Here is an 18160-nt window from a genome sequence, read left to right as displayed (position 1 = left end):
TCTGTAAGTTTATTTCCACTGAAAATTTTGGGAGAAAAACATCTCCTATGCACTTGATTTGTTCAAGGTTCTGCAGTCTATGCAGCATCCAGATACCAGGGCTCTGTCACATATCCAAAGATGGAAAAATACAACAGATTTAATGAAATACAAGTAGTGTCCAATCTGACAAAAGATTTTTTTCCTATTAAAAAAATCCTTCACATGAAAAGACCAATGGTTCAAACATAGTCTTCATAGTGAAAAGAATATGAAATTTGTAATTTCTATGAATGGCAAGCCTTACTTCTGAAACTGTTCTCAGGAGGGGTCTTTATCTTTGGAGGGCAGAATGATGTCCTGAGACTGTACTGTTACTTGTAAAGGTGACTACGTATTCTATGGCATATGAAGACAAGACCGAAGCAGTACATGCTTCTAGAGAATTTCTAGGATTTTGCATTCATATCTCAACATTTAATAAAAGAGTTTTTTAAAAACAGACAAAAAACTGTGGTCAAGAATCTGGGGAAGACCAATGCAGAATCATATAAGAAAGCTGAATTATAGAATTGTCAGATTAAAATTCTCATCATTTAGAAACTGTAATGAAGCTTCAGGAGATTGAACAAAAATGTCCAAAAACTTCATGTTAACATTATGAGGAGATACAGACAAACACAATACATATAGCAACTCCCCAATAGAGCAGTCTCAGGGACAACTTGGCATTTAACAGAGGAAAAGAACAAAAAGACAGCAAAAAGCCTGCCCAAGAACCCACTCCCATTACCAAAACCATAAAAAAACAATACAGAGCAGAAAAGACAAGCAAATTATAAGATCACATAACATTGCTCATGATGGACTATGAAGAAAAATTAGGCGATGGATAGACCTTCTGTTTGGGGTCATACACTTGCAGCAGAAGAAATTATTGCGCCAACACTAGTAGTCAAGGGAAAGGGAAATAGGAGAGGGAAGAGGAGAGGAAATAGGAGGAAGGGAACAAAAAGGCAACATAAAACAGAAAACATAAACCTCAGCCTATCAAAAGACATCAAGACAAGGCAGCCTACAAACAGGAAATTAAATGCCAAGTTCACAGTAAGGCATCAGCGAACCTAGTAGGTTATGAAGACTCCTACATTATTACTTGTGAATAGAAAACAAAATTGAAACTGTTACAAGATAGATTAAAATTATAAAATGCATGACCATAAAACCACAAGGACCATGCAATAAATGCTCCAAAAGACACATAAAGAAAACACACAGAGAAGGCTTACAGGCTGAGATTTCAGGTAGTGCAGACAACACGGAAACTGGTGTCACTGAAAGAAATAATGAAACTTATTGGAGGTTTCTGACAAATGATTTAAAGTAGATTCAAAAATAAAAAAATCAACACCCCACCTATCTAGAGCATATGATACACTGGTATCCCTGCAGCAAAGCTGCTGAAAGATTAGCAGGTTGTATGTGAAGGATCAGACCATCTTTCAGGCATGTTATGCCCACAACAGAAAATAAAGCTTAGCCAGTGGAGAACCTGCATCATAGGGTATATATTACATAAATAGAAGAAAAATGGGAGAATCAAATGCAATAGAAAAGAGACAGCTCTGGTCACAGAGCCTCAGACTGATCAGTAAAAACTGCGCCTTAGGAAAGCCGCACAAAAAACCGGTGATATCTGTGCTTGGTTTTAAACATGGAAGGAGACTTTAAATCCCAGCGTAGGAGCCAGACTAGGTAATGTGGCTCTGTAGAAATTCATAGGAATCCAATTAGAACTCTGACACTGACAGCAAATGTAATGTGTATCCTTTAGATAATCAGTTTGAGTCAGTGCCCAGCTGGCAGAAGGTGAAAGTCACACAGATGTGAAATATCTAAGTTCAGTAGCATATGTTAAAAGAAGCTGCTATACTCAGTGCTGTTCTTATTTGATTAGTCATCCTGGTCTCAAAATAGATTTCACCTTTAGTACAGCTCTACTACTACAATATACTACAGTACAACCCTGCCTTACTATATTGAATTTCCTCTTAAAATACTGAACTGTACATGCAGCCTCAGGGCTGCCAATGAGATTTTTATGGATATTATTCAAGGGGCATTTACATTTTCAATCTTCATTAAATGTGTGGGAGTTTGTAATGAGTGTAAGCACTAGATTTTCACAGGGAATTAGTTTTTCATCAAAATACTATTTTCCACTGGAATAGCACCTTTAGAAGCAAGATAGCTGACTGTGCTGGAAACCCAAGTCCTTTAGTTACACAAAAGGAAATCAAGAAAGTGTAGGAGGCACCATTTCTTTGATAAATGAACAAACCAACCCAACAAAGCAGGAATCATTTCCCTTTCCTTGGAAATTAATATGCTAACATTGGAAAACTACCTCTTTAATGAAATCCTTCATAAACAATGCATACTGCAGTTCTCACACTGCATAATTTTAAGAATTTATACATTCTGAACATACACCAGACCTATTCTAGCTTTTTCTATTATAGCAGTATGACAGAAGATGATTGTTGCTTTTGTTGACATTTCCACATTACTGCAGGTTCTAGTCCAAGTTATGTGCTATAACCATAGAGCTCCTATTCCCAGGACAGCTTATTTCATTTTGGCAACAGCAGTAAGACAGTCTTAAGTTTATTTACTGTTTTGTGCCAACAGTTGGCAAATACAGTGTTCAGGCCAGGCTGGATGGGGCTGGGAGCAAACCTGTTTTAGTGGAAGGTTCCCCACCCGTGGCAGAGGGGTTGGAACTCAATGACTTTCAAGTCCCTTCCAACCCAAAGCATTCTACAGAATTTGATGGTATAGCTCTCAAAACACCCTTCTATGGGTGCCTGGCTGTACTGTGTGTCTAGGATATTGAGATTGCTTCTCTTTCTCGCACTTCTGGCTGAACACAGAACCACAGAACTACTTTGGTGTATCAGCATTTTCATCACACTGGGAAACCTGCAATGCTTTTTTCTTAAAATGCCATTGCCCAAAGCCAAACCAAGACACAAAAATGCACTCACTAGAAGTATGTTTGTTTCTACTTCACAAGCATTCAGACATGCAAAAGCCAAAACATTAGAGTTCAAAAGGTGTTTTACTTATCTAAACGTCATGATTCTAAGCAAATTGTAGAGGGATTTTCCAATCTGGAATACTACACATCTACAGCCTTAACTCAGGGAAGGTATTGTGCTGCCTTCCCCAGCTTGGAAAATACTGGAGAGCTGTCACATTATCCTTAAAATGAAAAATAAAAAAAATTTTAAAAAATTGAGCACATTCTAGAAATTTGTTTGAAACGTATAGAAAAAGAATAAATTTAAAGTATTATTGGAATGGACTACTCCTGAATTAAAATTCAAGCTAACATCAACATTTTCAACTGGTTTCACTGGTGAGTGCAGCAAATGATTTCATGTGCCTTCTTAAATAAGAAAAAAACCAAAATCAAGGTTGATACATAAGGTGACAAACAGAAGTAGACTGTTCAAATCAACAGCAGCGAGACAGCTGACGTGGAAATTTTAGTTCCAAAGGTTTCAAGTATGGCAAAGCCATAAGCAACTGAAAAAAATACCTTACAATAGTAAAACAGTATCTGACAACTGAAAATAGTACCCTACTTAGTAATTAGCTTTACTGAAATGGTTCACTGAATTTCATTAGTTTGCCTTAAAATTCAGCAGCACATCTAGTACTACTGGTTGGTAGTAAAACCTAGAACTCAGCTTGTCCTGTGGCCTTGTGCTAACCTTACTCTCTGTTGCTATAGTTCATCTGCAAATATGAAATAAGTATACAGTTTATTGTTGCTTATTTTAAGGGATGACACTATAGCTGATTTTCTGCCTAGAAATTAGTGATACCTGATAAAATTAATCATAGAAAAGTTAAAGGCTAGCCATATCACACTCTGTATTACATTACAGATTCCATCTGGGAAACAGACCCATGTTTTCTTTGGATGGACGGCAGAGCATCAGTAATGGTCTGCTAGGCTCTTGCTTGAGAAGGCTTTGGGTTATAATGCTAGCCACACCCCAAAACCGAGAGTGTCCTGTGTGGCACTTCTGGAGTAATGCCAGAGACTTTAGAGAGAGACTGTAATTGAAGATTTTATTATTTACAAAATACAAAAATTTTGAACTATTTTGAAATATCAGCACTTCTGCAAATACAGACAACAGAATCACTGACAAGCAGCACAGAAGTTATAACAATGAGTGCAATACATTTCTTCCAGGAGCTGAAAAGTGCAAGGGAAATATATTGTGTCAATCACACAGACAAAGAAGGAAAATTACACAGAGATTAGACAGCTTGAAAATGTCTGTAAAGTTAGGCATATGATATACCACTGAATTTCCTTATTAATAAAAATGTTCATATCCTCTTCAACACATATTCCATGCATTCTTCATAAACTGTTTGTCTCCCAGTACCACAAGCTTCTTAAGGCTCTGAAGAAAAAAAAATTATGTCTATTCTGTTTTTATGCTTTTATGCAGAGCTAGTTTTATACAGAATGAGAGTGATGCAGAAGTGTTAGAAGACTGATAGGCAATGACAAACATACCATATAAATTTGGAACAGATAATGAACAGACTTTTGCAGTACAAAATTAAACACAATTGTATGTACTACTGCTGAACACTGAAAGACAGGCAGGGAACAATAATGTTGAAAAGCTAAAATAGAAATGAAAGTTGGCTTTTGCATTAAATGGCTTTCATTACTATCTGTACAGAGAGAAATTGCCTGCACATAAAATCTCACATTCCTGTAAAGTGTGCATCAGCTCAAAACTGAAAATAAACTCAAAATGAAGGTTCTTAATCCTAAAGCAGATGACCTCAACAAAAAATACAGACATGCTTGATAACGAAGTTAGAATAAAATCAGGAGAAATATGTAAGATAATGAGATTGTGCAAAGTTTTTCCAGATACTGATCCGGTTCCATGTCTTTGGTTTTGATTTCTGCCCCTGGGTTCTGTCTGCAATCACCCAAAAAGCTGTCACCTCGTTTCTTGTAGGTTGTAGCTCACTGCTAAAACGACCGGCGATCTTGCTATTTTAGCACAGAACTATCCTACAACCACCAGAGGCCACTGCTGTTCGCTCTTTTCGTGCCTGCAGATGGGCGGCAGCGAGGAGTGAGCTCACAGAAGCCTCGGGCCATGGTCACACCAGCTTCAGCCCTCCTTTCCATTTTTATACAGCCAGTGCTGCACTTCTGCAGAGAAAATTAAATACAGTACATTTCTTATTGGCGGACAGAATGTGAAATTATCCAAATATTGCTTACCCAATCTTAGCCTTCAGGAAGAAACTAAACCTTGCATTCCAGAAACCTGAATTCATTCTTTGATATGATTAAATTGGGTTGCTTAAGGCAAGTTTTTAGATGTAATTTAATTAGGTATCTGAAAGGCTTTAACTTAAGAAAAAAAACCCAACATCCAATTGAAACGGAACAAGATAAATGAATTAACGAAGTGAAAATTAACATTCAATGATGAGAAAACGATTGAGTAATGCTTTGCTACAATAGTTTACAGATATCAGTACCCAACCCACCCTGTTTTTTGATCAGTAATCTGAAGTACCTGACAAATACTACTTGCAGAGACTACAGAAAGTGACATTAAAGTAATAAATGAAACAAATGAGGACAGGATCATCCAGCCTGGTTAATGCATCATGTTAAACGTGTTTTGATACAGGCTATTGAAGCACTATGTTTGCAGTTTGTAATAAAGAAACTGGACATATGCTGGCATATGGGATGGGGGGAGGAAAAAGGGACATCCTGGAAGGCAATGAGAAGAACTTGCACATTTTAAACAATTTGGCAAATAAGCAGCAGCAAGCCAGTTCAGTGGCAATGGGCTTTGGATGCATTTTTGGCTGTAAGACTTGAGTTGCCAAAAAAATGCTAAAAAAGGTAGTTTGATCACTGCAGGCAGTATTCTCATACAAGTTCCCTCTGCACAGAAATATATTCATTTACAAAGGTATTTAAAAATCAAAAGTTGTAGGAAACCCACACAACTCACAAGCTTTAGAGTCTTAAACAGGTCCAACTAAAGAGATAATAGAAGAAAAAGAATCAAGTAATTAATCAAAAGTATTTTGTATTGATTTATTTAGGAAGAAAGAGGTGTAATAAACACCTAATTTTAGAAGCTCAACACTTGTGTATTAAACAATGACATACAGCAGTGTCTTTGGAAGCAATGAAATCTATGAAGTGCAGAACATGCTGTCAAGAAAAGCATATGCAACTTTATTGGTATCTTTCCAGAGAGTGCAGTTCTATTGCACACCAGTTACAGGGAACAGAATCAAACTATGGCCTCTGATACCAAAAAATCACTATTCAATGACCCAGTTATCTTTTATGACAACTCACATCAAGATCTGGAGAGGGACTTCTGACAAGGCTCACTCACAAGGAGTGACAGGACAAGAGGGAATGGCTTTAAACTAAAGGACGGCACATTGCATATTGAAAAGGAATTATTTACTATGAGGGTAGTGAGACACTGGCATAAGCTGCCCAGAGAAGCTGTAGATGCTCCATTCCTGCAAGTGTTCAAGGCCAGGCTAGATGGGACTTGAACAACCTGGTCTAGTCAAAAGTGTCATTGTTCATGGGCAGGGGCATTGGAACAAGATGATCTTTAGGGTCCCTTCCAACCCAAACCACGCTGTGATTCTAAGATCTCCTTGAGCAGCAATTTGGTTCAGGTAGCAAAGCTTGGCCAGGGCACAGCCAGGTCAAACAATTTCAGCAAGTTCAGCCGGCTTCAGCAGCAAACCCTGCCTGCCCTGGCAGCTGTGTGGGCTGGAGTGAGTCCCATGTGCTCACATTTTGTACCCCTCAGCCTAAAGCCAGAATTCATGGAGGGTGTGCATGGGTAAGGAAGGGAATCATCGTCCACAGGGAACAGAAACAGAATGGCCACAGCTGGAAGGACCCGTAAGGATCATGGAGCCCAACTCCCAGCCCTGTGGAGGACAGCCCCAAGACCACACCATGTGCCTGAGAGCACTGCCCGAACGCTTCTTGAACTCTGTCAGGCTGGTGCTGTGACCACTTCCCTGGGGAGCCTGTTCCAGTGCCCAACACCCTCTGGGTGAAGAACCATTTCCTAGTACCTAATATCCAACCTAAATGTGCCCTGACTCAACTTCAGACCACTAACCACATGGCTCTGGCCCACTCCTGCTGACTTTCAGGCTCTAAAGCCGTACCCTCACGCAATCACAGAACTGTTAAGAGTTGGAAGGGACATGTAATCCAACTCCTCTGCCAAGACAGGGTCAGCTACAGCAGGGGACACAGGTACTCGCGCAGGTGGGAGCCACAGGCAGGCCGATCCACCGTGCCAAACCCCGCTCGGCCCGTTCCAGTTCCCGTTCCCGGGCCTGCCCCACACGGGCGCCCCGCGGGCCCCGCCCGCCGCCGAACCCGGATGTACCGACCTCCCCCCAGCCCGGCACAGGCCGGCGCATGCGCACCGGGGGCCGCCGCCGCCGCCCCTCACCCGCCGTGCGCCCCCCGCCCGCCCGGCCGGCCCTGCCGTGAGTTCGCCGCTGCCCCGCTCGCCCCCTGCCCGCCTCCCTCGGGAGGGAGCGCCGGCGCCCGCCCCCCGCAGCCCGTGTGTAGGGCCGGGCCCGCCCGCTCTTCCCCGCCCCTCCGTCCCCCCTCCGCCCGTTGCCAAGAGTGTGTGTGGTGTATCCGTGTGTGCGTGCGCCGGGGGGGGGGCGGGAGGGACGGGTTGGGGGCGGCCATGCCGAGGGGGCGGCCCCCCGAGCCCGGCGGGGAGAGTGGCGAGGCCGGCGCCGAGGCAGGTAACGAGCGCGGCCGGGCTGGCGCGATCCGCGGCCGGGGGTGGCAGGCGAGAAGCCTCCGCGGGCTCCGCATATAGTCCCCGGATATGGGGGAGGAAGGCCGGGTCTATTGTGCGAGGGTACAGGCGAGAGGGCGGAGGGGAGGAGAGGAGAGCGGAGGGAGCCGGGCCCGGCCCTGCGCAATGAGACCGGGCGGGCAGCGGCGGAGCGGGCCCGGGCGGCCTCCCCGCCGCCTCCCGCCGGGGCAGCGCGGCCGTGGCTGTGATGGCCGGCGGAGGAGCAGGGCTCCTCGGGCCTGGCCCTCCTCCTCCTCCTCCTCCTCCTCCTCCTCCTCCTTCTCCCTGCTGCCGCGGTGCGGGACCCGGAGCCGGAGGAAGAGCTCGGGCCAGCTTGCGGCGGGCAGGACGGGAAGGCTCCGGCTCTTTCCGCTCTCCCTCTCCTTCTTCTCCCGGCCAAATTAACGAGACTTTCGAATAAAGCGTGATAAACAAATAGGAAACGAGGTTCAACTCGCCCACCTTTCTGATTTGCAAGGACGACGTTACTTTTAAGTTTCTTGTTATTTTCCTTTAAAAACACCTTTGCAGTCGTTTTCTACGTGAATATATGTGTAAAAATCCCCAAACCAAGCCGGTTTTCTCTCCTAACATGTATTAGTTTCATGCTTAAGTTTGAACATTTTTGATTGTATTTTATTGCCGTTGATGTCAGGGGAGCGCGTTCAGGGCAGGATTGGTTTGATGGTTGGGGAGTTGTTTTTTGTTGGTTTTTTTTGGGTTTTATGGCTCTTTTGTGTTGTTCGCTCCTGCTGATGACACTGTGGTTATGTGAGCAATATCGAAGCAAACAAAAAATGCTGTGATTCAGGTAGGCCTGAAATCCTCATAAGTGACTTCACCTTAGCATATAGCAGTAGGTGTTTAATTGAAAGATGTATTTTTAACAGATAGAACGGAAAGAGATTTCATAAAGCATTTTAATACCATACCTATTTCAGTAATGAAAAGACATCCAGTTAATATTTTCAGTATGTATTTAGAATATTTTGTTTTCCTAATGTTTTCAGATGAGTTCTGGCTCTGCAATGGGAACATGTAGGTGAGCCTTCTGTGGAATACTTTTCTGTAGAATTGGAACGTGCTGACAGGCAAAGAAAAAGCTGTGCTGTTACGTGAGAGTTGGGAAGTTGGGAAAGATTTTTTTCTACATTATGAAAAGCCAGATGGGCCACAGGTTCCTACCAGAAGTGGTGGGGGATTATTTTTTTTTTTTTGTTCTGTTGTGGCTGTTGATCTCAGTTTTTGATCACTAAGTAGTAAGGATATAAAGAAAGTCCCAAAGAACTTTTGGTGTTACTAGCTTCGGAGGTTGAGGTGGTCTTGTTTGTTTGTTTTATTATTTAAACTAAAGATCTCCTTAGTTCTCTGGTAGTTTTGAAAGGGTATGCATGTGTCATACATGTGTGAACTCCTATAGTAATGGCATGATGTGCAAATGAGAAAGGGATGAGAACTGAGAATTGAGACAAGCTGTCCAGGCAACTACAGCCTAGTAGCTGTATTCATTTTGCTTGTAGTTGGACCTTGATCTTAGACTGTTTCGATGGTAAGATGTGCATATGGCTGACAAGACTTAATGTGAGTTTCATCACATTCTCTGTTTTTCACATTTTCATTTATTTTAAAAGAAGTTTGCCAATTTATTAATGATATTTTTTTCATAGAGGTGGTTTGAATGCAGTTGAGAATTACAGGATCTGGGGCTGTCACAGGGATTGAGAGACATTTTCAAGGACTGGCCTAAATAAGCAAGTTTTGTGGATTCTGATGGGTTTGGTGCTTGAGATTTCAGCAGTTTGGGAGAGCAGTGAAGTCAATGTTGGCAAGCAGCACATTTTTTTCTGCACTTCTCTGTGACAAGAAAAGGTCATGAATGAGGAAGCTCTGGCTGAGCAGGACTGCATGAATCTGGGAAATTTATATTCACAGGACATTTGGCTGTTTGTCCTGTTCAGATACAGGCTTTGAAAACTGCTTGTGCATTTCATGGGTTTCACTTTTACTAGAAGGAATTTTATTTAGAAAATAGGTGTTCACAAAAATAAGTTTCATATCTTTTACTTAGGCAATTGCATTGGTTTAGATTTTTTTGAAGTGTGGTCCTTGGAATTCCTACAGCCATGCTATGCTGTTGTCTTTCATGGAAATGTTGCTCTCTGGAGTTGTACAGTCTGTATGTTTATGGTAATTCTGCTTTGGGAGAAAATAAAGTGAATCAATAATGTTTTATGTAGCTTCCTTAGACAAACCACCATGCATGTCAAAGACTAGAACATGTTCTTTGTTCTAGGAAAATGAAATGTGTTGGATAAGAAAAATGAACTCTAGGCAGCAGTAGTCAAAATACTATCTTGACCTCAATAGCTGATACTTTAAAAGATCCTTTTCCTTTTTTGGTATTGCATTGTTTTCCCAAAACCATCTTGCAATTTTTTTTTTTTTTTAACTCAGTTGAAGAGCTCAAATTAACCTCTCTGGTGAAAACTGAAACATGCTAGGTTGTGTCTGAGCATAAGGAAACACTTCTTTACTGTGAGGGTGACTGAGCACAGGCAGTGGTTACACAAGGGAGTTGTGAGGTCTCCTTCCAAAGAGACCCTTTCTGGTTTTACCTGTGATGTTTGTCACGGACTAGCGGCAACGTGAAATGAGCAGTTTGGACTTTTGCTATCTGATCATTTTCAAATAGCGGGAAAGGAATGCTTTGAAGAGCAAAATGAAATATTTCAGGGTGTACTGAAGCAGTTTTTCAGCCTAGAGTGTATGTCCTTTATTAAACCCAAGGGCTAGTTTGAAACAAGTCTGAACTGAGTTCCTTTATGAATGCAGTTAAAACTTGAGTATTTCATGTCTTCAGAGGGCCTGAATTGTAACAGAACTCACACATGAAGAGTGATAAAATTATGTCATCTCTGTGTTTCCTAGCTTTGTCTATTTAATATTTAAGTCTGCCTCTGCAGAGCTGGCTGTATTTTGTTTGCTGCTGTCAGTCTTCTAGCAGCATTTTGGGTGTGAGCACATTGAATTAGGGGAAAAGCAGTTTAGAGGCTTTGCATCCCAATTTTATATTATTGAAGAAAAATGAAATTTGAACACATCCGTTAAAACTTACCAAATTTTTGTTATATAGATTATTTTAGTAGTTTTGCATTAGGGTTTTATGTGGTGACCTGTGACTGACAAGAGAAGAATAGGTGAGTGATGTCATGCAGGCAAGAATGACAAGGTTATGGTACAGCTTGTGTGGTGTGCTCTAAATCTCTTAAATACAATAGGTATAGGTAATTTCTTTGGAAAAACGTGCAGAAGGAACAACTGCTCAAGCTTTTGCCTCAGGAAAACATTAATATTTAGGCTTTAATGGTGATACTCTGGTATCTCACTGTTCTGCAGTAAAAAAAATCCCCATTTATGTACAAAGGGGCATGTTGGGTGGTAAAGACGGTGAACTTGGATTACACTGGCGTGCTTTAATTCCAACTAGTTCCTCACTATACTTGAAATAATTTCCATGTCTTTTCCCAAGTAATCTATGCAGTTGAATAACTTGTGTTCTGTCCATGTGATAGCTTCAGTTCTTGTTCTGTCCCTTGTCCATAGCTTTCCACCAGTTGCAGAAATTTTACTTCCTATTGCATCTATGCTGATACATTCATACCTCATTTATTCCCATGCATATTAAGTGCTTCCAAATATAATTAAAATTTCTATTTGAGATCTCTCATGTCCCTCTTCTGATTTTTATTGCTGCAGCTGGATTATGTTCATTCTCCAGAAGAGGGAAGACCTTGTAGTAAATCATTTAGTTCATTCAGAGTTGCTGTTAGCAGAGTAGTGGCTGGCACAGGTAAAGGTCATGACTTCACACATGAGAAATCCAAATCATGTGGAAACAAACAGCTGAAAAGTGGTAGCTTGGTACATTCAAATGCAGCTGTCAAAAAAAGTATAACTCCTGTTTTGGAGCATTTAGCAATAAATATAGCAAGATTGACCTAAATGTCAAACAAAGCTATCAAAGTTGCTGAAGGAAATGCCAGATTTCAGTTGTCTGTGTAGGTTAGGATGATGTGGATGGTGTATCTGTGTGGTGGGTTGGCCTTGGCCAGCAATTAAGCACCCTTTAACCACTCACTCACTTTGTCTTGCAGTAGGGTGAGAGAAAGAATGGGAATAGCAAAAGCAAGAAAAAGCTTGTAGATTAAGATAAAGGCAGTTGAGGAAATAAAGGGGGAAAGTTTAAAAAAAAAGGTAACACCCCCCCCCCAACCAGCCAAATTGCCAAGCAACAAAAAAGCCCAAGCAAGTGGTGCAAAGGTAAATGTTTGCCATCACTCTCAGAGGTGCAGTCTGGTGCTCAGTCTCTGAGCCAAGAACACTACCTTGGAAGCACTACCCCCAGTTTTATATTGCTGAGCATGATGGTTTAAGGCTTGGAATATCCCTTTGTGTTAGCTCCAGCCTTTCTCCCACCCTCAGCCTACCCACTGTGGGGGCAAAGTGAGAAACAGAGAAGGCCTTCATGCTGTGCAGCACTGTTCAGCAATAGCTTAAGCAGTGATGTTAGCAGCATTGTTTTAGTCACAAATTGAAGCACAGCACCATATGGGCTGATAGGAAGGAAGTTAACTCTATCCCAGCCAGATGAAGTGCAACCTACTTAGCATCTCAGTGGCTGTGATGGAACTGTGAATTTTGTATCCTCAGAGTTAATTCAGCCTTCTCTGCAGCAGAGGTGCAGCAGTGTGGCTCTGCTCTGTCTGGACGCTGCTCCTGAGAGGAGTGCATCTACTTTATGTTGGCACATGCCAAGTGACTGGCCCCTGGATGTCCATCCCAGCAGTGGGTTCCAGATTAAGTGTTGACCAAAGCATAATAAAAATACCTTGTCTTATATGAGCAAATCTTGATTGATTTATGGATTTTTTTGAGAGTTGAGTCCTCCTCTCAAAGGAGGGAGGGAGTCCTCTTCCCATTAGGAGTCAGAAGGAATGCCTGCTGTTTTTGTTTAGGGTGCTGAGCTAGATTTAAACTAACCTATTGCTTTTATGATTGCAGAACTAAGCAAAATGTTTTAATGATTCATTATCATTTGTGTTCTATGAGTTCAAGTGTAGTATGAGGAAATGTCAGTATTGGCATCCCTGTTTTGTTCCCTTGTCCTACCACTTTCTTTCCGCTCATAAATTAGTAAATAGGTTTTGATAGGGTCAGACCCTTTTGTCCCTAGGCTTGCTAGCTGCCATTTAACATAAGTGACAAGTTTTCAGCCATGAATTTTACAAGCTTGAGTGTTTATTTGCAATGTCCTTTCAGTTGGATTGGAGGAGGTTATTAGAGATCTAATAAGGCTGTGCTGCGTTCACAGCTGAATGAGTCCATCTGCGCCTTGCAGAGAGGGCTGTGGGCTGCCATGAGGCACAGTGCTGCTTACATAAGGAGGGAATGGCTGGGAGTGCTCTAATTCTGTCTTCCTCCTTCCACATTGAGTTGTCATCAGTGGCTTCTAGCAGAGAGCACCTGCTTGCTGACTCAACTCCTGAGGTCAAGTGTTGGTGAAGGCTGTATCACAGCTGAATTCACCCAGAGTGATTATGGCTGCTCTGTGAGGGACAATAAATTCAGGAAAGACATTACAGGTTGTAACATTAGGAGTATTCAAGTAAGACTATGTTTAAACTGAAAGTTTGTTATCGATAGGTGCTTTGCAAATCAGATTCTTCTATTTTTGGGCACTTTCGAGAAACTAAGAATACAGACAAAAATATGTTTGACAGTGCATGTTGACAAAGATGTGTTTGATGGTGCATAATGAGCTAAGTGCTCCCTGTTTATGTTAATTGTATTGATACTTGACTGTCTCTCCCAAGCTGTGAAGGAATAAGGTTGATTTATGCTGCAGCTAGACTAACATGCAAATTGAGAAAAAAAAGTAGAAAGTGACAGTAGCTTCTGCGCTGTTTCTATGCAGCTAATATTGATAAATGCAAATGTTTGAAACTATCCTTCTGTTCAGCAAGGTTTATCATTTGTTGTAGTGTGCAGACCTGAAAGAATCACTTATTTTTCAGGAGGTTTGTTACTTGAATAGTTATTTTCTGTTTTCTCTCTCTGTGTTTGTTTATGGATATTAGTAAGAAGCTGCTCTCTAATAAGAGCATGTCAATTTTTGTGTGATTGTGTTGGTGTTACTTATTCAGTTAATGTCTTCTTGAACTAAAACCTGAGACTTTTAATTCTGTGGTTTTGGCTTGAATGGCATTCTGAAGTGCATTAATTCTTTAAAAAAGCAGACTTGTGTTCTTATCTGCCAGATATACCTGACAATAAAAAGATTGCTTAATTTGTGTTTCTAATACTTATATTTACATATAGTACAATATGACAACATAAGCATCATATTGGCTATTAATGAGATTCTTGCTAATATGATGTGTCCATCAAATGTTGTGTCAGTTATGTCAGTATTTTGATTTTTTTCACTTGGGTACCCAGGGAATGTTTGGAATTGTTGCATTTTTCTTAATTGATGGATTTCTCAGTGGATTTAAAAGTTACATGGTTCATGCCCCACTGCTAGCTTCTTGAACTTGCTTTTGTCTGCATGTTTTTTTGGTATTCAAAAGTATTGGTCTTTAAGATAGGTTCAGTCTTTTGCAGCATTTGGCTTGTTTGATGATCCAAGCTGATGCACCATAAGCATTTTTTCCCTCTGATATAGGGAAAGATTATTTTATTGCTGATTTATCTGAAATACAGTAGTGTGGGTTATTACTTTGACTTGTTATGAAAGAGGTATCAGTGTAAATAAAGTTTTCATTGGGATAGCAATTCTTCTAACAAAGAAATTGTGTCAAAGGGTTATTTCATTTTGAAATACTTTTTTGATAACGTTGAAATGAAAACAGTCCTGAGTCTTACTTCATGAGGCTGTGAGACCTGCCTGAAAAGTCAAAATATGGCTCACTTGCTTGTTACTTCTTTAATTGACAGTGTCTTTCCTGTTTTTACTGTCCTCCTAATTCTAAACACAGTGTAACCGTTTAGGCCTTTCTGTTACCCAGTTGTTGGATTTCAGGAGAGGTATTTTTCTGAATACTTTCCTTGTTAGTAGAAGAGTAATTATAAAGTCACTTCCTACATTTTTAATAAATAGGAGCTGTTCAATTCTCTGAAATATCCAGTATTTAGTGGGTGATACAGGATAGGACTGTTTTAGTGACAATACAAAGGAAAAAAGACATTGTAGTCTCATCTCTCCCATAGGCTACTTCAGCCGTAGTGGTAATAAATGAGTTCGTGTTTTAATTTAAACCTGTATTAGATAGCAGTCCTGCCCTTTAAGAAAAAGTGAAGCAATCGAACTTTCAGAATTGTTTAATGTCCAAACTGGACTGTTTTAGTGGGCATGCTGGCTGTAACTACCTGGAACAGGCTTCAGCCTGATCTCCCAGTAGCTGAGCCTTTGAAGACTTCTGGAGTCCAACCTAAGTTGATTTGCTCTGCCTTGTTCTTAAGGATTTCTGCACTCAGAGTCTTCTGCCAAGAGAAGCTGGACTTTACAGTCCAGTTGGTGATTCTAGAGTCCAGTCCTAGATTAGACATCTAGATGCCCCAATGTCTTTCCTTTGCTTTTTAGCAGTATGAAAGATAGGACCAAAAAACCCTGCAAGATTTGGCTTTGGCAAGAGTTACAAAAATTTTCATTGAAAGAGTAACGCTTAAAATGTTACAACTATAAGCACTCCATTTGCTATATGGGTGCCTTCTGTTTCTTCTTCCATGGGATCTGAGTGCCTCTGGGAAGGTGGAACAGTTGGGGGGCAGCTCAGGGTTTATGATCATCCATGAACTAGTCCTGAGAACTTTGTCACGCTTTGGCGTGGGATGTGATATGTTCAACTCCTCATTTTTCTATTTTCTGTTCTTTTCTATGAAATATTTTAAGATTATGCATTTGTTGCCTCTGTTTATTTTAGCAGTGGTCATTCCTGTCTTTTTACAGAAAAGCTGAACGACTTTCAGCTGAACGACTGCATCAAGTGGTCTGATTTTGTAGAATTATAGTAATCAAATTCTGCTGAAATATTACAAGATACTTAATTTTTTGTTCTATAGTTAAACTCCTTTTTAAATTGCAGAAGAAAATTCACAGCCTGTAGATTAATCAGTATTGGTCAATACAGATATGATACATATTTGAATAAAAATGGTACATAAGTATATTATTGACTCAAGACCAATACCACTTGGAAGTATTATTCAGAATCTAATAGTGAGCATGTTGGGATTTTGCTTCAAAGTGTAGAGAATTTAGCACCTTTGATGTCACTCTTACATTTTTGCTACTTCAATTGCTTCCACATTGTTTTTGCGAATTGTCCCTTTGATCTCAAGAGTGAATGTTTAAAGATAATAATCTCTTTGGTTGAAGTAGAAGGTTTGAAGGCCTTTGGAAAGTCATGGGTTGGATCATTTTTCAGTTGTCAGTTTAAAGTGAGAGGTCAGGCCTACGTGGGATTGAACAATTACTCCTTTTTCCAGAGGAAGGGAAAGCCTTGTGCATTATGTTTTCACATAGCCCAAGTATAGATGTAGGTTTTTCTTTCTTTTCTCTTGTGATGCCATTATTTACAGAAACTGATTTTGTGTCCTTTTTTCTAATCAGGCATATTTATCACAAGATTGCTTGAAGGTTTGTGTCTTGTAATTAAAGCGGTGGTTTTCAACTTTTGAAGAAATGCGGCCATTTCAGGGTTGTTATTGATAGTGTCTGCATACTATGAATTTATAGTCTATTAAAGGGTGCAGTAAGTGTAAGTTTAAACATGATAAAGATAAGTGATGTTTGCATCATTCTCTTACAGAGAAATATTTGATAACTAAACTTTGCAAAACAAAATTTAATTGGGTCACTTAGTCCAGGAATGGGAAGTGCAAGTCCCTAGGGCATTGGTTTTTGTTGTGATTTCTTGCCCAGATAAATTGTGCTGAAATGTTTCCTACAGCTTCCTCAACTACAAGCTTTTAAAGTTTGTTTATGAGAATTTTAGGAAGGAAAAAAAAAAGATCAGGACATAAGGTATTGATATTTTCTTTCCCCTTGTAAATGTTGTGGTGAATGAGAGAGGACTTTGAAGTGGGTGCAGTAGAGTGGAAATACTATATGAACTATATAATCTCCAATTTCCTCTGAGAAAATGTAAACAGGATGCTGTAAACTTGTGCTTGTGTTGTTACTTCCTATGCCTAGTTCTTACATATATGAAGAAAAGTACTGACTTAAAGAGAAACATCAGAAACCTTGCATGTCTAGATAATAAAATAAATATTCTTTTCTTTTTATGTTGTGTTGTTGATGCAGTTTTAGTTGTGGTAGTTTGAAACTGAATTCTATAGATTTTTCCCCCTTTCATGACTCTAACCTGCAGTACAGCCCTCCTGCCAGTTGCTTTTCTTAACATTTTTCTTAAATAAAGATAACTTTCTTAGTAATACAGTATCTTCTCAAATGTAAAATGTGTTTAACTTCCTCAGATTAATATTTTCCTTTTATCATAAAGTATTTATAGGATTGACTTCACTCGTTTGAGCAGGAGGATGTAGAAGCTTGCAACTTGGTGTATCAAAAGTTACATGACTGTAGGAGTTCAGAAGAAAACTGTATGGGCTTAGACTGGGTCTGTTTAAAGAAAAATTCATCTCTTTCCATTGATTGAATATGTATACACTTAGACTTGCAGTTTATTGCATCTCTCTCAACTGTTTGAAACATTGGTGTTGGGTTTACAATTGTAAAGGTTTTAAAATAGGTTTTAATAAATTTTTTGTAATGCCAGAAGAAGAAAGAAAATATTTTTCTTAGGGAAGGAGCAAGCAAGAGAAGGGAGGGCACAAAATCTGTGTAGTCAGAACTGCTGACTATGTAGTTTTAAAAACTTTTTTAGAAACCTGTGATGTAATACTATTAAAAGTAACCCCTGGCAGTCCCTTACTCATACCTAGTGTTTTTTGCAAGGTTTCATTTTGTTTCAGACTTGATGGGTGTTTGTGAAGCACAGAAAGAATTTATTTCAAATTACTGGGGAAAGGTGATTATTTATGTCTGTAGTGACTGGCAGTTTGAGGTATGGATGTATTTGGTTGTGTCAATGGAAGCAGTGATATTTCAGCCCGAGATCTTCAAGATTCCTTGAAGTTACACTGTTGGATAAGTCAAAAATCTTAGAGGAATT

The 18160-nt window shown here is 40.1% G+C and overlaps 1 protein-coding gene across 1 annotated transcript in view; it reads left to right on the top strand.

Annotated features, from left to right (window-relative positions):
- The first annotated feature begins 7837 nt into the window (after positions 1-7837).
- ZNF236 (zinc finger protein 236) overlaps positions 7838-18160 on the top strand; it is a 73993-nt gene continuing 63670 nt past the window's right edge. Inside the window, exon 1 of the mRNA XM_058800251.1 lies at positions 7838-7866. The gene's annotated coding sequence lies outside the window, so the exon portion shown is untranslated. The remainder of the gene's footprint in view (positions 7867-18160) is intronic.

This window comes from Ammospiza caudacuta, chromosome 1 (genome assembly GCF_027887145.1).
Source record: "Ammospiza caudacuta isolate bAmmCau1 chromosome 1, bAmmCau1.pri, whole genome shotgun sequence".
NCBI lineage: Eukaryota > Metazoa > Chordata > Aves > Passeriformes > Passerellidae > Ammospiza > Ammospiza caudacuta.
Note: the sequence above shows the minus strand (reverse complement) of the source record. Positions and strands in the feature narration are given on the sequence as shown.